Genomic DNA, 14,923 nt, shown 5'->3' on the forward strand with positions numbered 1-14,923 from the left:
AATTTGAGCGTATAAGAGATTATTGGAAAATAGTTATTTTGGTTTAAAAAAAAAATCTCCCACTGGATTCAACCTATTTAATGATGAAAAACTATCTGCTGCTTTATAAATAAAAGGGAACTTTTTATCTTCTTGTAAAAGGATTTGTGCATGTATTTCTACATATACAAATTATTTCTATTATGTTTTTATTGATGAAATACTCACTGAAATGTATTTTTTTCTGCATTTATCCAGCCAGCTTCAAGAATATATTTAAAGACTTTTGTTTTTGCAATGGTACCGCTCCCATTCTTGCACTACCATTTTATTTTTAAAATTTTGAGTTTTCAATTTTTCTTTTTCCAGATAAATAAATTTTGTGTGCTATTTAAAGCTGGTGGTTATATATAACAAACAAAATAGAAACTATGCAAAGTAAAGGGAAGACTTTGTTGAAGAATTATGTAATTGGGAAGCTAATATTATATTATCCTTTAATACATTACTTCTAAAGTTTAAAAGCTAAGTAAATTCAAAGATCTTATCTAATCACATTGCAGTGTTTACAGTATATGAGGCTAAAATTAATTCATTTATTTAATCTTAATAATAACAATGCAGTTCAAAATCTTCTACTTTAATACCATATTATACATATGAAGAACTGAAGTAATACTCTTATGATTTTAATCTAACATTGGTTAGATGAAGATAACTAACATTGTTAGTATAATAGGACTATAGAATTTATAATTATTGCTATTTTTCCTTTTTAATAACACAGTAACTGGTCTTACTTTCTGAGAAAATGAAGAACACTGGTGTAATCTAATATATACATGGATCATTATACATATACTTTTAAAAATGTACCAACGTACCAACATTTTCTTTGCTTATATTAAATGAAAGCATAGAATTATCAAATGTTTAGCATATTTTTTTATTCTCCCTTTGTATATAGACAGTACTAGGAAGTACAGAATGTTGGTTAATTATCTGAAAGGACACTTAACAGCCATGAGACTTCTCAATTGACAACTGCTCACTACAGAGCCCATGCTGAAAATGATTATCCAATACTTCCCTACTCATGAAATAATTGTTACATTAGCTAATACGCTATCTTGCCATCTGCTTCTCCATGCTGTTATGGTTTTGATTTATGAAAAAAATATTTGTTAAAATGTTGCAAAGCTTCTAACAGCTATAATAGTAGCAGTAAAAGCATGAAGAAACTCCACAAAATGTTTTAATATACTAGGTGGTCCCCAGACAATCTAGGATAAATACATGCTGTATTTTAATATGTAAAACACTTTAAGTTGCTAATTGGTATTGACTAGACATATCCCTTGATAATAAAATTAATAAGAATTTCAGTTAAATGTTAAGACAATAGTATGTAATATGATGTTTATGATTTTTTTCTACATATTTGTGTCAAAATTAGTAAAACAGGACAGATTTGAGTTGACCATAAAAGATGATATTCTATGTGAAATGTAGGTTCATTTTTTAAAGTTATGCATGTTTTTCTTAAGGCATTGTTAGTGCCAAAATTACTAATTAATAAAGGAATTTTTCGGTGGAAATGAATAACCAATCTAATACAGGTAAAAATAAGTCAGGGTGATTTTTTACATTCTATAGACCGAAATGTTGGATGGCTGAAAAACAAATTATACTTGACTGTTTATCGTATGTGTATGTACATGTATGGTGTATTTGCGGATAGACGTGTGTCCTTATGGGAACTTATAAAATGTTTTCTTATCTCTTACTATTAGAAAGGACTCTACACATAAAACTATTTTATTCTTTGCTTGAACATATATCTAGGCAGTATTTGGAGCTATCCTCAAATCAGTTCAATTAGAAACCTACCTATACACACACACACACACACACACACACCTTACATTGAGTTTAGTTAAAAACATCGAAAAGATGAAAATTCTAACAGGTTTTAATATTTTGTTAAAGTAAGTGACTTATACAGCTATAAGCTATTTAGATAGAACACAAGTATTGATTTTATTGACCATCAGAAGAAATATTAAAACCAACCTGAAATGTTATTTTTGTTATCACCTGCAGAGTTCTAGCTATGGGTGGTTAAATAGGTAAATACAATACAGCATATTGGTTAAGTAATGGATAGCCATCAGGTTATATAAATGTCTGTTTCATTAATTGGTGCCATCAGGCAAGAATACACCTATCTAGTTCAGTGGTTCTCAACCTTCTGGCCCTTTAAATACAGTTCCTCATGTTGTGACCCAACCATAAAATTATTTTTGTTGCTACTTCATAACTGTAATGTTGCTACTGTTATGAATCGTAATGTAAATATCTGATATGCAGGATGGTCTTAGGCAACCCCTGTGAAAGGGTTGTTCAACCGCCAAAGGGGTCGTGACCCACAGGTTGAGAACCGCTGATCTAGATGGTGGTGATTTTGATAGAATAGACCACATTATGGTTAAGTATATAATTCATGTAATAAGTAAAAGATGCCCACAGGCTATTGTTCCTAGCATGGATTAAAATTTACATATTGCTTCTCCTATGTCAAAACATCTGGTGCCTGCAAATGCTAACATTTTGCTAAAATGTTTCAGAAGCCTGGAGAAGTGGATTGGAAACACTGCATGTAAATCATACAAGCATTATCATGGAATAAGAGCTATGTTCCAAAAATTAAATTGCTGCAGGCAATAGTATAGTCAAGATTATATTTATTTGCTTACACAAATGAAAGCTGATGCTGTGGATATCTGTGGAGAAACATGACGTTTGAGCTATATGATTATCTCTTCCAAAATACTTATTTTGTATAATTACATAGAACAAGTAGGCTCCAAAGTCCTCAAAACTTTACAATCATCTATGTTAGGAGAAATATGCAGTTGTATAAAACTCATTCTGAGATTTCTAAGGACGGGAAGAAGTAGATAATTGAGACTTTATTCATTATGGAATTAAATTTCTATTTATTCATTGGTAAATATGAAAAGTAGGTCAGGGATACAGATGAATTACATTTTCTACACAGGTCCCCAATCAATAAAGATAGTCTTCACAACAACTTAGTCTGGCCTTCTGTTTTTTAATCTAACAAGGCCACTTCAATATTTTTCTTACTATCCAAGTCAACAGTTAATATGATCATGATCCTTGCTGACTGCAGCAGCTAGCTGCTTCTTGAGATCTTTGTATTGCTGTTTTTTATAGCCATGCATACATTACTTTCCTCATTAGATGGATGGGAAACCAAAATTATGCCTTAGCTTCTCCTATATTCCACATAACTTAGCACAGTGTCTTGCTTAACATGTTATTTCCTTAATAAATTATTAAATGATGGTTAATTATAGGTAAGGGAAGTGTGAATTGTCAAATTCTTTAAATAATGAAATGATGCTCACTCAAGGCTGTGAACATTCATTGACATGAATTTCTTCCAATCTTTTTTTTTTTTTTTTTATCAGTTCTTTCCATTGCAAAGAGATAAGTATTTGTGTCTCCTGTTGGCTTACCTAAATGAAAATAGTATCAAATGTAGCAACAATGGGTATAGATAAATCTTTTGCTCTACAATTCATCCACTAATTCATCCACTGTTTCCACAAAGAACAGTGGTTATTGCTGAGGGGAATATAAAAGATGATCTTTTAATAAAGCGTAGGAAGTGCTATGCTGGCAGAATCTGCATGGTATGGAAGCACAAACCAGCTAATCGGACCAGTCTCAGAGAACCTGAGTCCTAGGGCACAGCTGGGGCTAACCTGAAACGAGATGGGGAGGTGAGAGAGAGAGAGACTGGAGAGTGTTACTTAAGCAGAGGCAACCAGTCAGATTACTATTACTGACTCAGAAGGCCCATATTACTTTTAGTAGATAGAATATAACTCTTTGAGGTAAAAAAAAAAAAGGATTTATTTGGAGCAGCCATACAATCTCATTTATCACACAAAATTTAGGTTTTCAGGCCCTTAGTAGCAGGAATGTTGTGTCATTAGTCTTACACCCAGAGTAAGAAAGCTTATATTTCAGTGTGTGTATGTGTGCATGTGCGTGTGCTTATATGCATGCATACATGTGTGCTGTGCGGGCAGGGGTGAGGGGGAGAAGGAATTAGTATACTGATATGATGAACAAAGGTACTGCTCTCAAGTAGCTTTGCCATTACTCACTTCTTTCCAAACAGGGGATCAGGTTTTTGTTTATTCTTGTAAGTATTAAGCATGTAGTGAAACCTTATGCTTAGAGCCAATACCCTGTTCACATATCTATGAATGCACAACAGTACTCAATAACACCTAGCCTCTTTTTATTACTATTCTACACATATTATTTAAGAAACCTAATTTGTGAAGGAAACTGTACAAGTAGAAAAGTATACTATATCCTTCACTGGGACAACTTAATATAATAAAGGTTTTAATTCTCCCTAAGTTAACATAAGTTTTATAAATACTAATAGGCTTTTGTAAGTTAGACAAGTTGATATTAAACTGTATAAGGAAACATCTGAGAGAGAAGAGCAATTAGGGAAGCAAGGGCTACCAGATGAAAATATATCTTAAAGTCTCACTAATTAACATTGTGGTATGGGACATGAATAAACAGTCCCAATGACAGAAATAAGCCTGAATGCATATTGGAATTAAAAATAGAGGGGGCATTGTAAATAAGTAGAGAAGATACTGTTCTATAGATGGTATTGGAATTATACAAAATGCCCATCTATATGAGAATTGTGGTACATTCATAAAATGGATTACTATGTCCCTGTGATGATAAATAAAGCAGGAAAAAACAACTCTGTGTTCTGATAAGGAAAGTTCTCCATGATTTTTTATTAAGTAATAATATATGAATATATGGTATTGAGTTGCATGTATAGGATGGTCTCTTTGGGGTGATAAGGAAAGACAGAAATATGTACTTATATTTGCCATATATACAAAATAAACTGTTGACAGATATACAAGAACCTAATAACTGTTTTAAAGAGAAAGCAGACATGAGAATATTTTCACTAAATATCTTTTTTATTTCTTTTGAAAAAATAGAAGCATATAAGTATGTTATTTACTCGAAGAAAAATTTTAAATGAATGGTCTGTTTATACAACAGTCCCTCATATTCATAGTTTCAGTTTTTGCAGTTTCAGTTACCTATGGTCAAGCATAGTTCAAAAATATTAAATGGAGAATTCCAGAAATGCACAATTCAGAAGTTTTAAATTGCACACTGTTCTGAGGAAGCATATAAATATGTTATTTACTCAAAGAAAAATTTTAAATGAATGGTATGTTTATACAACAGTCCCTCATATTCATAGTTTCAGTTTTTGCAGTTCCAGTTACCTATGGTCAAGCATAGTTCAAAAATATTAAATGGAAAATTCCAGAAATGCACAATTCAGAAGCTTTAAATTGCACACTGTTCTGAGTAGTGTGATGATTCTCACATGGGCTGGCTCCATCTCACCCTCACGTGAATTATCTCTTTGTCCAGTGTCTCTATGCTGTTGATGCTCCCTATACCCTCCCATTAGTCATGTATTGCCCTCTTGGTTATCATGTTGACTGTTGCAGTACTGAAGTGCTTGTGTTCAAGTAACTCTTATTTTACCTAATAATGGCTCCAAATTGCAAGAGTGGTGATGCTGGCAATTCAGATATGCCAGAGAAAAGCCATAAAGTGCTTCCTTTAAGTGAGAAGGTGAAAGTTATTAACTTAATAAGGCATTTTTATCATCTCACGACATCACAAGAAGAAGGGTAATGGGATATAATATTTTTAAAATATATTTTTATAATTTCTGAGAGGAAGGGAGAGAGATAGAAACATCAATGATGAGAGAGAGTCACTGATTGGCTGCCTCCTTCATGCCCCTTACTGGGGATTGAGCCTGCAACCCTGGTATGTGCCCTGGCTGGCAATCGAACCGTGACCTCCTGGTTCATAGGTTAACACTCAACCACTGAGCCATACAGGCTGGGCTATTTAATATTTTGACAGAGACCACACTAACACAACTTTTATTACAGTATATTGTTATAATTTTTTATTTTATTATTAGGTATTGTTTTTAATATCTTTTGTGCCTAATCTGTAAATTATACTTTATCATAGTTATTTATGTTATACAGGAAAAAAACATAGTATATATAGGGTTCAGTACTATCTGCAGTTTCAGGCATCCACTGAAAGTCTTGGAACATATCCCAAACACATAAGGGGGAACTACAGTATTAATGGTTTATTGCTTAAGTTGCCTTTTTCCATTCTCTTCATTCACCCACAGTACTTTCTGTAATCTTGGCTTTCCAGTCCTTTCCACTAGTGACAATTCTACCTTTCTTGTTTGAAGACAGGAAAGGCAAATGAAGCAACATAGAAGTGAAGTTTTTGCACTTATTTTTACTGGGGATACTTAGAAATAAGTAGATCTTCACCCTGATATAAACATTAGCTTAAAGAGCTTAGGGTGGGTAAAATAATGGCTCCCAAAGAGTGTGGTTAGCACCTGGTGTCTAGGATAATTCTTGACTCAGCTACATGTATGTATTGAATGTCTTTGTCTGCCAAATATCTTGCAAATAGATATGACTCAAGAGTATTAGAAAGCATTTACTACAAATATGTCTAAAGGATACTCTAAAACATTTGAATATTGGTAGAAGCATTTAGGGCAGTGGTTCTCAACCTTCTGGCCCTTTAAATACAGTTCCTCATATTGTGACCCAACCATAAAATTATTTTCATTGCTACTTCATAACTGTAATGTTGCTACTGTTATGAATCGTAATGTAAATATCTGATATGCAGGATGGTCTTAGGTGACCCCTGTGAAAGGGTCGTTTGACTGCCAAAGGGTTCGCGACCCACAGGTTGAGAACTGCTGATTTAGGGCCTTCTTCAACAATATGGAAATAGCATAGATAGACCATTTTCATTCCTGCCCTTTCCCCATGGGAAGCAGCTGTGTCCACTTGGTAGCACTGATTCCATACCGAGTTTCAAGCGTGGGTTCTGGCAGTAGGGATTGGTTCAGGTAACCCAGACAAACAATTGCTTTGTGGCTTTGCTTGGCAACATAGTTGGATCAAGGATGGTAAAGTTCAAGAAGCTCAGAACTTTTAATAGTTTGGGAAAGTGATTTGTTTGCTGTCTTTCCCTGTTTGTGAATAGGGCAGCATATGGGAGCAGTTAATAATGCTGGCAGCCATCTGGTCGTCTGGCAGGAATGTCAGCCTGAGGACGTTGACATATGTGGGGAGGAAGGAGCTTTGTGAATTCCAGAGGAACACGCCCGGATTGCTAACTGAATCCCACCCCAATCCTGGCCTATCATGTGTCTTCTTAAATTCTGTAGTTTTTTAAAGAAAGGTCTCCTTTACTGTTTCAACCAGTTTGGGTGGGAATTTCTGTTACTGGCAGGTGTAAAGATACTAACTGATACACCAGAACCGAGGGAACTAATCTTCTGACAGACTTGGCCACATGTGTGAGATCTTGCTCCCCTGCCTTGTCCCCCTGCCTGCCTGATCGCCCAGAACCTCTCTGCCTGCCTGCCTGATCGCTCCTAACTGCCTTCCCCTGCTGGCCTGATCTCGTCCCTAACTGCTCTCCCCTGCTGGCCTGTCACCTGCAGAGTAGCAGACCATGACTCCCAGGCATTGGTGTTTAAAATGGGGAGCAGGAGGACAAGAGATTCTCCATCGGAGCTCTTTGCAGGCCTCACAGATTCATTCACGTATGGAAATAACAAAATTCCTTCAGCTTGAGATCTGTACATGAGGACACTTAGGTGTCAGGCAGCTCTTTTATCTTTTCAAACAAAGCAGAACTTGGTCACACTTTTTTGTGTCCTCATTAATGTGAGTAGATTATTTCTCCTATTGGTAAAAAATAACTTGATTTATGTCACTTAGAAAGTGTTCACTTGATATTCACAGAAATGCAAGTAATCTCCAGTTCTATCCATGTTGTCGCAAAAGGCAAGAGTTCCTTCTTTTGTGTTGAGTGAATGTACCACAGCTTTTTTTTATATCCACTCATCTGCTAATAGGCATTTGGGCTGTTTCCAGATCTTAGCTATTGTTCATAACACTGCTGTGAACATATGGGTCCATATATCCTTTCTGATTGGTGTTTTGGATTTCTTAGGATATATTTCCAGAAGTGGGATTACTGGGTCAAAAGGCAGTTCCATTTTTAATATTTTGAGGAAACTCCTTATTGCATTTCTTTATTTTGCCTGATTGGTTCATTGGTTAGAACTCACAGTGGGAACTGAACAAAGTTGTGAAAGTATGTTGTCCAGGTATCTTACATGTTCTTAATCTTTAGGGTAGTAAAGGTTTAGTATTTCACCATTGAATATGTTTGCTAGAGATGTTTTACAGATACTCTTTTGAAGGTTGTGTAAGTTCTTCCCGTATTAGTTATCTACTGCTACATAAAAAAAAAAAATTACACCGAAACTTAATGGTTTAAGCAACACCATTTATTATCCCAGTTTCTGTGGGTCAGAAATCCAGGCATGACTTAGCAATATCTTTGGACTCTGGATCTCTACAGAGGCTGCATTCATCTCAAGGTTCAACTGGGAAAGAGCCACTTCCTAGCTCACTCATCTGGACGTTTGTCCTGAAATGTAGTTGCAATACTTGGAAACAGTTTGATCCTTTTGAGTCTTACTTTATGTATTTTTGGGAGTCTGGAGCAGTGCACATTGTAGGGCAAGGGAAAGAACCACTTTCTAGCTCACTCATCTGGACGTTTGTTCTGAAATTTAGTTGAAATACTTGGAAACAGTTTGATCCTTTTGCATCTTACTTTATATTTTTTGGGAGTCTGGAGCAGTGCACATTGTAGGGCAAAATATTCCTTACTACTTTACACAAACCCTGCGATGAATGAGTTTTTTTCCAAACTGTTTCAGAAGGCAAGTTAAAATTTGAACCCAGTTAAAGTGGAGAGTCCTTGGTAGACATCTTATGCATTAAGTTGAGAACGTCTATGCATTAGGAGTAAGTATAATGTCCCATGCTACTATGGATCTGCCTTTGGAATAACAGCAATGCTGAATCATACTCACTTTAATAAAGCCTAAAACCAAGTCTTGACAGCTGCAATTCACCCTTTAATAATTTAATATTTTAACAAAATAAAAATGTTATTTCTCTAGAGGAAAATAAAATACTACAGAATTTCTTCTACTATATTTTAACAATGCTTGGAATATAATCCCATGTTACTAGACAAGTGAAGTAGCACAAAAAAGTTACTGATAAATGAGAGATTTTTAAAAAGTCAATAGGAGCCAACCCGGGGAAAACCCTGATATTGGATTTAGCAGAAAATAACTTCAAAAAATAACTTTTCCATTATTTTTTACAATTGCAAAAAATATGTTTTGAATGTAGAAGATAGTTAAAAACTTTTGTGTTTTTTTTTTCTTTTCCTGTGGTAACAACTCTATGTTCTCATAGGTAAATGAATGACTGTGTAATAGTAGGGTGAGCCTCAGAAAATAAAAAGGGACAAACAACATTCATACAGTTAAATAATGTGTTATCCTTGTTTAAATTGCAATTTTAAGTATAAATGAAATACAGTTTTATGTCTATCACATTAAGAAAGAAGAAAGCAGGAATTATGATGTCATTCTTTTATTAGGTTGGAGGGTTTAAATTCTATATATTCAAGCAACATGGCCTTATATCAGACATACTAAAATCCTTAACATATTTGACACTGATTTCACCTTTAGGAGTATATCTTAAGAAACCGAGTTCAAGTACAACAAAAAATTATGTATAAATCTGTTTATTCCAACCTTATTAATAAGAACATAATGTGTATAAAACATACAATTTTGAAAATTAAACAATTAATTATTTCTATTATAACATATGGTCATTGAAAATATTTGAATAATTATTTAAAATAAAAATATACTTGCATATGTATATAATTTATACACATACTTGTGCATATATATATAGTCAATATAACTTACTATATACACATATGCATATATGTATGTGTATATATATAATAGGCATAGTACATTCTCAAATATTTAAATAAAATTATATAACAAAACTAGAAAAGTATATAACAATATTAATATTGATTATTTTTGGCTTCAAGACTATAATTCAAAATTATTATTTTCTTATACACATGTTTCTGTATTTCCAAACATTCCCATAGTGCTAGAATGTTTTATACTCCTCTCACACACTCAGAATTTCTTACTTTCCCATCCTTGTGTCTTAATTAAGGTCCTCCAAAATGGTCATCTTTCCTATCTCTGTAAGCTGATTAATCTTCATGGATCATTTCAAATTCATCTTCTCCAAGAAGTTTTCTGCAGAATCTGGAAGTTTATAAACTGTCATATACCTTATCTTTACCTTCTTTATGGCCTTATCACTTTCCATCTTGGATTATAACTACATATATATATCCTATATAATAAAAGCTTAATATGTAAATCAACCAAACGGCGGAACGACTGGTGGAACGACCAGTCGCTATGACATGCACTGAACACCAAGGGGCAGATGCTCAATGCAGGAGCTGCCCACAGCCTGCAGGCCCCAGGCCAGCCAAGGCGAGTGCCAGCGGGAGCCACCAATCGCCCTGCCAGTTGCCCCACAGAGGGAGGTGACCAGCGGCAGTGACAGGGGGAGGGGCCGGTGAGTAGGTGCACCAGGCTAGCCAAGGTGGGTGCCAGTGGGGGCCCCCAATCACCCCGCTGGTTGTCCCACAGATCGGCCCTGATTGCCAGCCAGAACTAGGGACCCTACTCTGCAGAACAACTGGTGGAACGACCAGTCATTATGATGTGCCCTGAACACCAGGGGGCAGACGCTCAATGCAGGAGCTGCCCACAGGCTGCAGGCCCCCTGCCAGCCAAGGTGGATGCCAGCTGCAGGAGCTGCCCACAGCCTGCAGGCCCCAGGCCAGCCAAGGCGAGTGCCAGCGGGAGCCACCAATCGCCCTGCCAGTTGCCCCACAGAGGGAGGTGACCAGCGGCAGTGACAGGGGGAGGGGCCGGTGAGTAGGTGCACCAGGCTAGCCAAGGTGGGTGCCAGTGGGGGCCCCCAATCACCCCGCTGGTTGTCCCACAGATCGGCCCTGATTGCCAGCCAGAACTAGGGACCCTACTCATGCACAAATTTTGTGCATCAGGTCTCTAGTCTATATATATAAAAACCTAAGTGACCATTACCTACTGGTCGACCAGTCGCTATGATTCACACTGACCACCAGGGGACAGACGCTCAATGCAAGAGCTGCCCCCTGGTGGTCAGTGAGCTCCCACAGCAGGAGCACCATTCAACCAGAAGCTGGGCTCATGGCTGGCAAGTGCAGCTATGGTGGCGGGAGCCTCTCCCACCGTGGAAGCAGCCCTAATGAGCGGTGGCAGCGGCAGCTGCAGGTGCAGTGGAGCCCGGGTGAGTGGGAGCGGCACAACACCCGGCCCCAGCTCAGGGCTCCTCCCTGGCCACCTGCCACTTAGTGCACTGCTACATCCCATGTACTCCATAAGCCTGTAGTTACAATCTCCAGAGAACAGTTGAAGTGCAGATACTTGGAGTAACCAGGATGAGCCTGATAAGGCTGCTGGGTTCCTGAAACTCTGCCTCGGTCATCGAGATCAAATCTCATCCCTTACTGATTGCCTTGGAGCTACAGTGGAAGGCAGCAATACAACAGTGGCCACAAGGTGGCAACTGACAATTGGGGTTAAAGTCAAAGAGAGATGGATCTGAAGGTTGGAGGTGTGTGCAACAGAGCATCCCTGATCCCCAAGATCCCTAACTTTGTATTGTTCACCTCGGAGCATCTCTTAACCAGCTCTGAGAGGTGGAAAGCATCCAGCACAGCCCAAGGTGTCCACTGGGGACCTCCCAGCTGGCAAGGTGTGACCCTGACTGCAGAAGGGACATTTGGAAATATTTTTTCAGAAAGCTGCTGGGAGGACAGACTCCCCGCGTGACTTCCCAGCAGCTCATGGGAACATGGAAAGTCCCCAGGCATATGGGCTCAGACTCCCGATTTCCTTCCAATGTGCATGAATTCATGCACTGTGCCACTAGTAATTTCCAGGAAGTCACTTGAAAATAATTTATATATAGGAATCACTGCGTTTGCACATAAATATAAATAGTTTGTTTGGCAATTAATTATTATTCTTGTCCTTAAGAAATAAGATTAGAATAAATGTATTTCAGTGGAAAGGGAAATATGGCAGCTAGAAGCCTAAATTAATAAGATATGGCTCTGACAGTGATAATCCAGATAAATAATTCTGAAGTGCTGTTTGATTTTTGGGAAATTAGGAGTAAGCTATGGGTAGATAGCCATTGTTGGTTAATGCCTAGGAGAGAAAGATAGTAGATGCTCCAGGTTTAACCTCTTTTAGAATATTACTTGGAATTGACTTCATTTATGGAAATGAATCTAAAAAGAGACACAGAACATGCCTACAATATTCTGAAATTATTTGTGGTAGCCCAATATATATTTTACTTTCTTTCTTCCCCACTCATTTCATTTTATTTTATTTAAAACAGAACATAAATTTACCCCATTGAGCTATTGCCTAAACCTGCTTTTGTATTTGAGTGTTTATGTACTCTGATTCTACAACCAAAGTATCTCACTATCCATGACCCACTAACCATTTCTCTCACTCCCATCCTAACTGCTCCCAATGTAGACAGTACTGTAATTCACAACAAAAGTAAGCATTCTAGAATTACAGAGCAATTTCACTGGGAGAAAGATACAGATGTCTGACACGTGGACCCTCTGGTCAATGAGCTAGCAGTCAGATTCACCTGTAAGCCATTCTCATGTTCAGTTGTCCAATGGATAGCTCAATCTTGGACACTGATGAACTTACAGGTAGAGTGTCATATTTGGGCAGCTTCATGCCTGTTATGGTAGAAGGGTTGTTGGAGTCAGTCTCAGGATAACACATCTGCTATGAATTAAAATATTTGTCATACATTTAAGACGCAAATAGATTGTCCAAACATATATTTTAGTTTTGTTGTGGTAATCTATCCTGATATTAAAAAAAAATATTGCCATGGGTATGTAATGCATAGCATAGCTACTGAGTAAATATTACAAGTTTTCATCAGAAGAAATAAAATGTCACCAGGCAAGCGCCCCACTCCCAGTGCAGACTGAGTGTGCTATGCTGCCAGCTCAGACAGAGCCACAGCCCAGTTTGTGCTACATACTTGGCAGAGACAGAGCCTTGGGCCGGTGGGTGCTCTGCCACCAGCACAGACAGAGCCTTCAGTTGGTGTGCATGCTTCCCCAAGCACAGATAGAACTGTCATCTGGCACATACCCTACCCTCAGCTCAGATCAGATCTGCTGTGTGACCTGGTGTGCCCAACCACAGGTCACAAGACCACACTGCCAGAGGGACCTAGGGCACCATCCTACCTTAGGGGCTGGAATCATACAATAAATTGCATGCCAGAGGGCTCTGGACCCTCACAGAGAATCACACACCAGAGAAACTGCACCCACCCCCCAGCAACACCGACAAATGGGTAATTGAGGGACCAGAACCATGGGAGAAGGTGGTACACCTCAGAGCAGAGACAATAAAGGTGTGACACTCAAGGCACACACAGCACCTGGAGCTAGCACGTTTAGGACTGTTGGACTGCGAGGGGCTTCAGGCCCTCAGACCCCATGCAAGGAGCCCAGGGCTCAGAAAGAGACAGCAAAAATGGGGAGACAAAGAAATAACCCCCAAAGGAAAGAAGGAGGAATCACCAGAAACGAAACTAAATGAAATGGAGGGATGCAATATTTCAGAAAAAGAATTCAGAGTAAAGGTTCTACAGTTCATAAACTGGATGTATGAGAAAATCAACAACTTATGTAAGAATCCAGAGGAAACAAAAAATTATATAGCTACAATAAAAAACACAATGGAGGGTTTCAACAGTAGACTAGAAGACTCAGAGGACAGAATTAGTGAGTTAGAGGATAGGGCAGTAAAACATATCCAACCTGAACAACAATTGGGGGAAAAATTAGAATACAGGAGGAGACTCTAAAGGAGCTATGGGACAATATGAAATGAAATAACATACGTATAATAGGGGTGCCAGAAGGACAAGAAGAGGAGCAAGGATTAGAAAACCTATTTGAAGAAATAATGACATAAAACTTCCCTGACTTGTGGAGGAAAAAATCACACAAGCACAGAGTTTCAAACAAGATGAACCCAAAAAGACCTCCACCAAGACATGTTGTAATTACAATGGTAAACGTTAATTACAAAGAGAGAATCTTAAAGGCTTCAAGAGAGAGACAGAGAGTTACCTATAAAGGATCTCCCATTAGATTATCAAATGATTTCTCAACAGAAACACATCAGGTGGGAGGGGATGGAATGAAGTATACAAAGTGATGCAAAACAAGGGTCTGAATCCAAGAATACTTATCCGGCAAGGCTATCATTCAAAATTGAAGGGGAAATCAGGAGCCTCACAGACAAAAAAATCTAAGGAAGTTTATCATGACCAAGCCAGCAATATAAGAAATGCTAAAGGGACTACTGTAAAAAGAAGAAATAGAAAGGGAAGAAGGAACAGAGGCATAAACAATAAAAATGGCTACAAACAAGTACCTATCAATAATAACCTTAAATGTAACTGGACTAAATGCACCAATCAAAAGATGGAGAGTGGCTGAATGGATAAGAAAACATGAATATTATGAGAATTATGGAGGAAACTGAAGCAGTCATCAAAAAACTTCAAGCAAACAAAAGCCCTGGGCCAGAGGGCTTCACAGGGAAGATTTACCAATATTCAAAGAACTAAAACTATCCTCCTCAGACTACTCCAAAAAATTCAAGAGGAAA

The sequence above is a fragment of the Myotis brandtii genome, unplaced genomic scaffold (genome assembly GCF_000412655.1).
Source record: "Myotis brandtii unplaced genomic scaffold, ASM41265v1 scaffold529, whole genome shotgun sequence".
Classification (NCBI taxonomy): domain Eukaryota; kingdom Metazoa; phylum Chordata; class Mammalia; order Chiroptera; family Vespertilionidae; genus Myotis; species Myotis brandtii.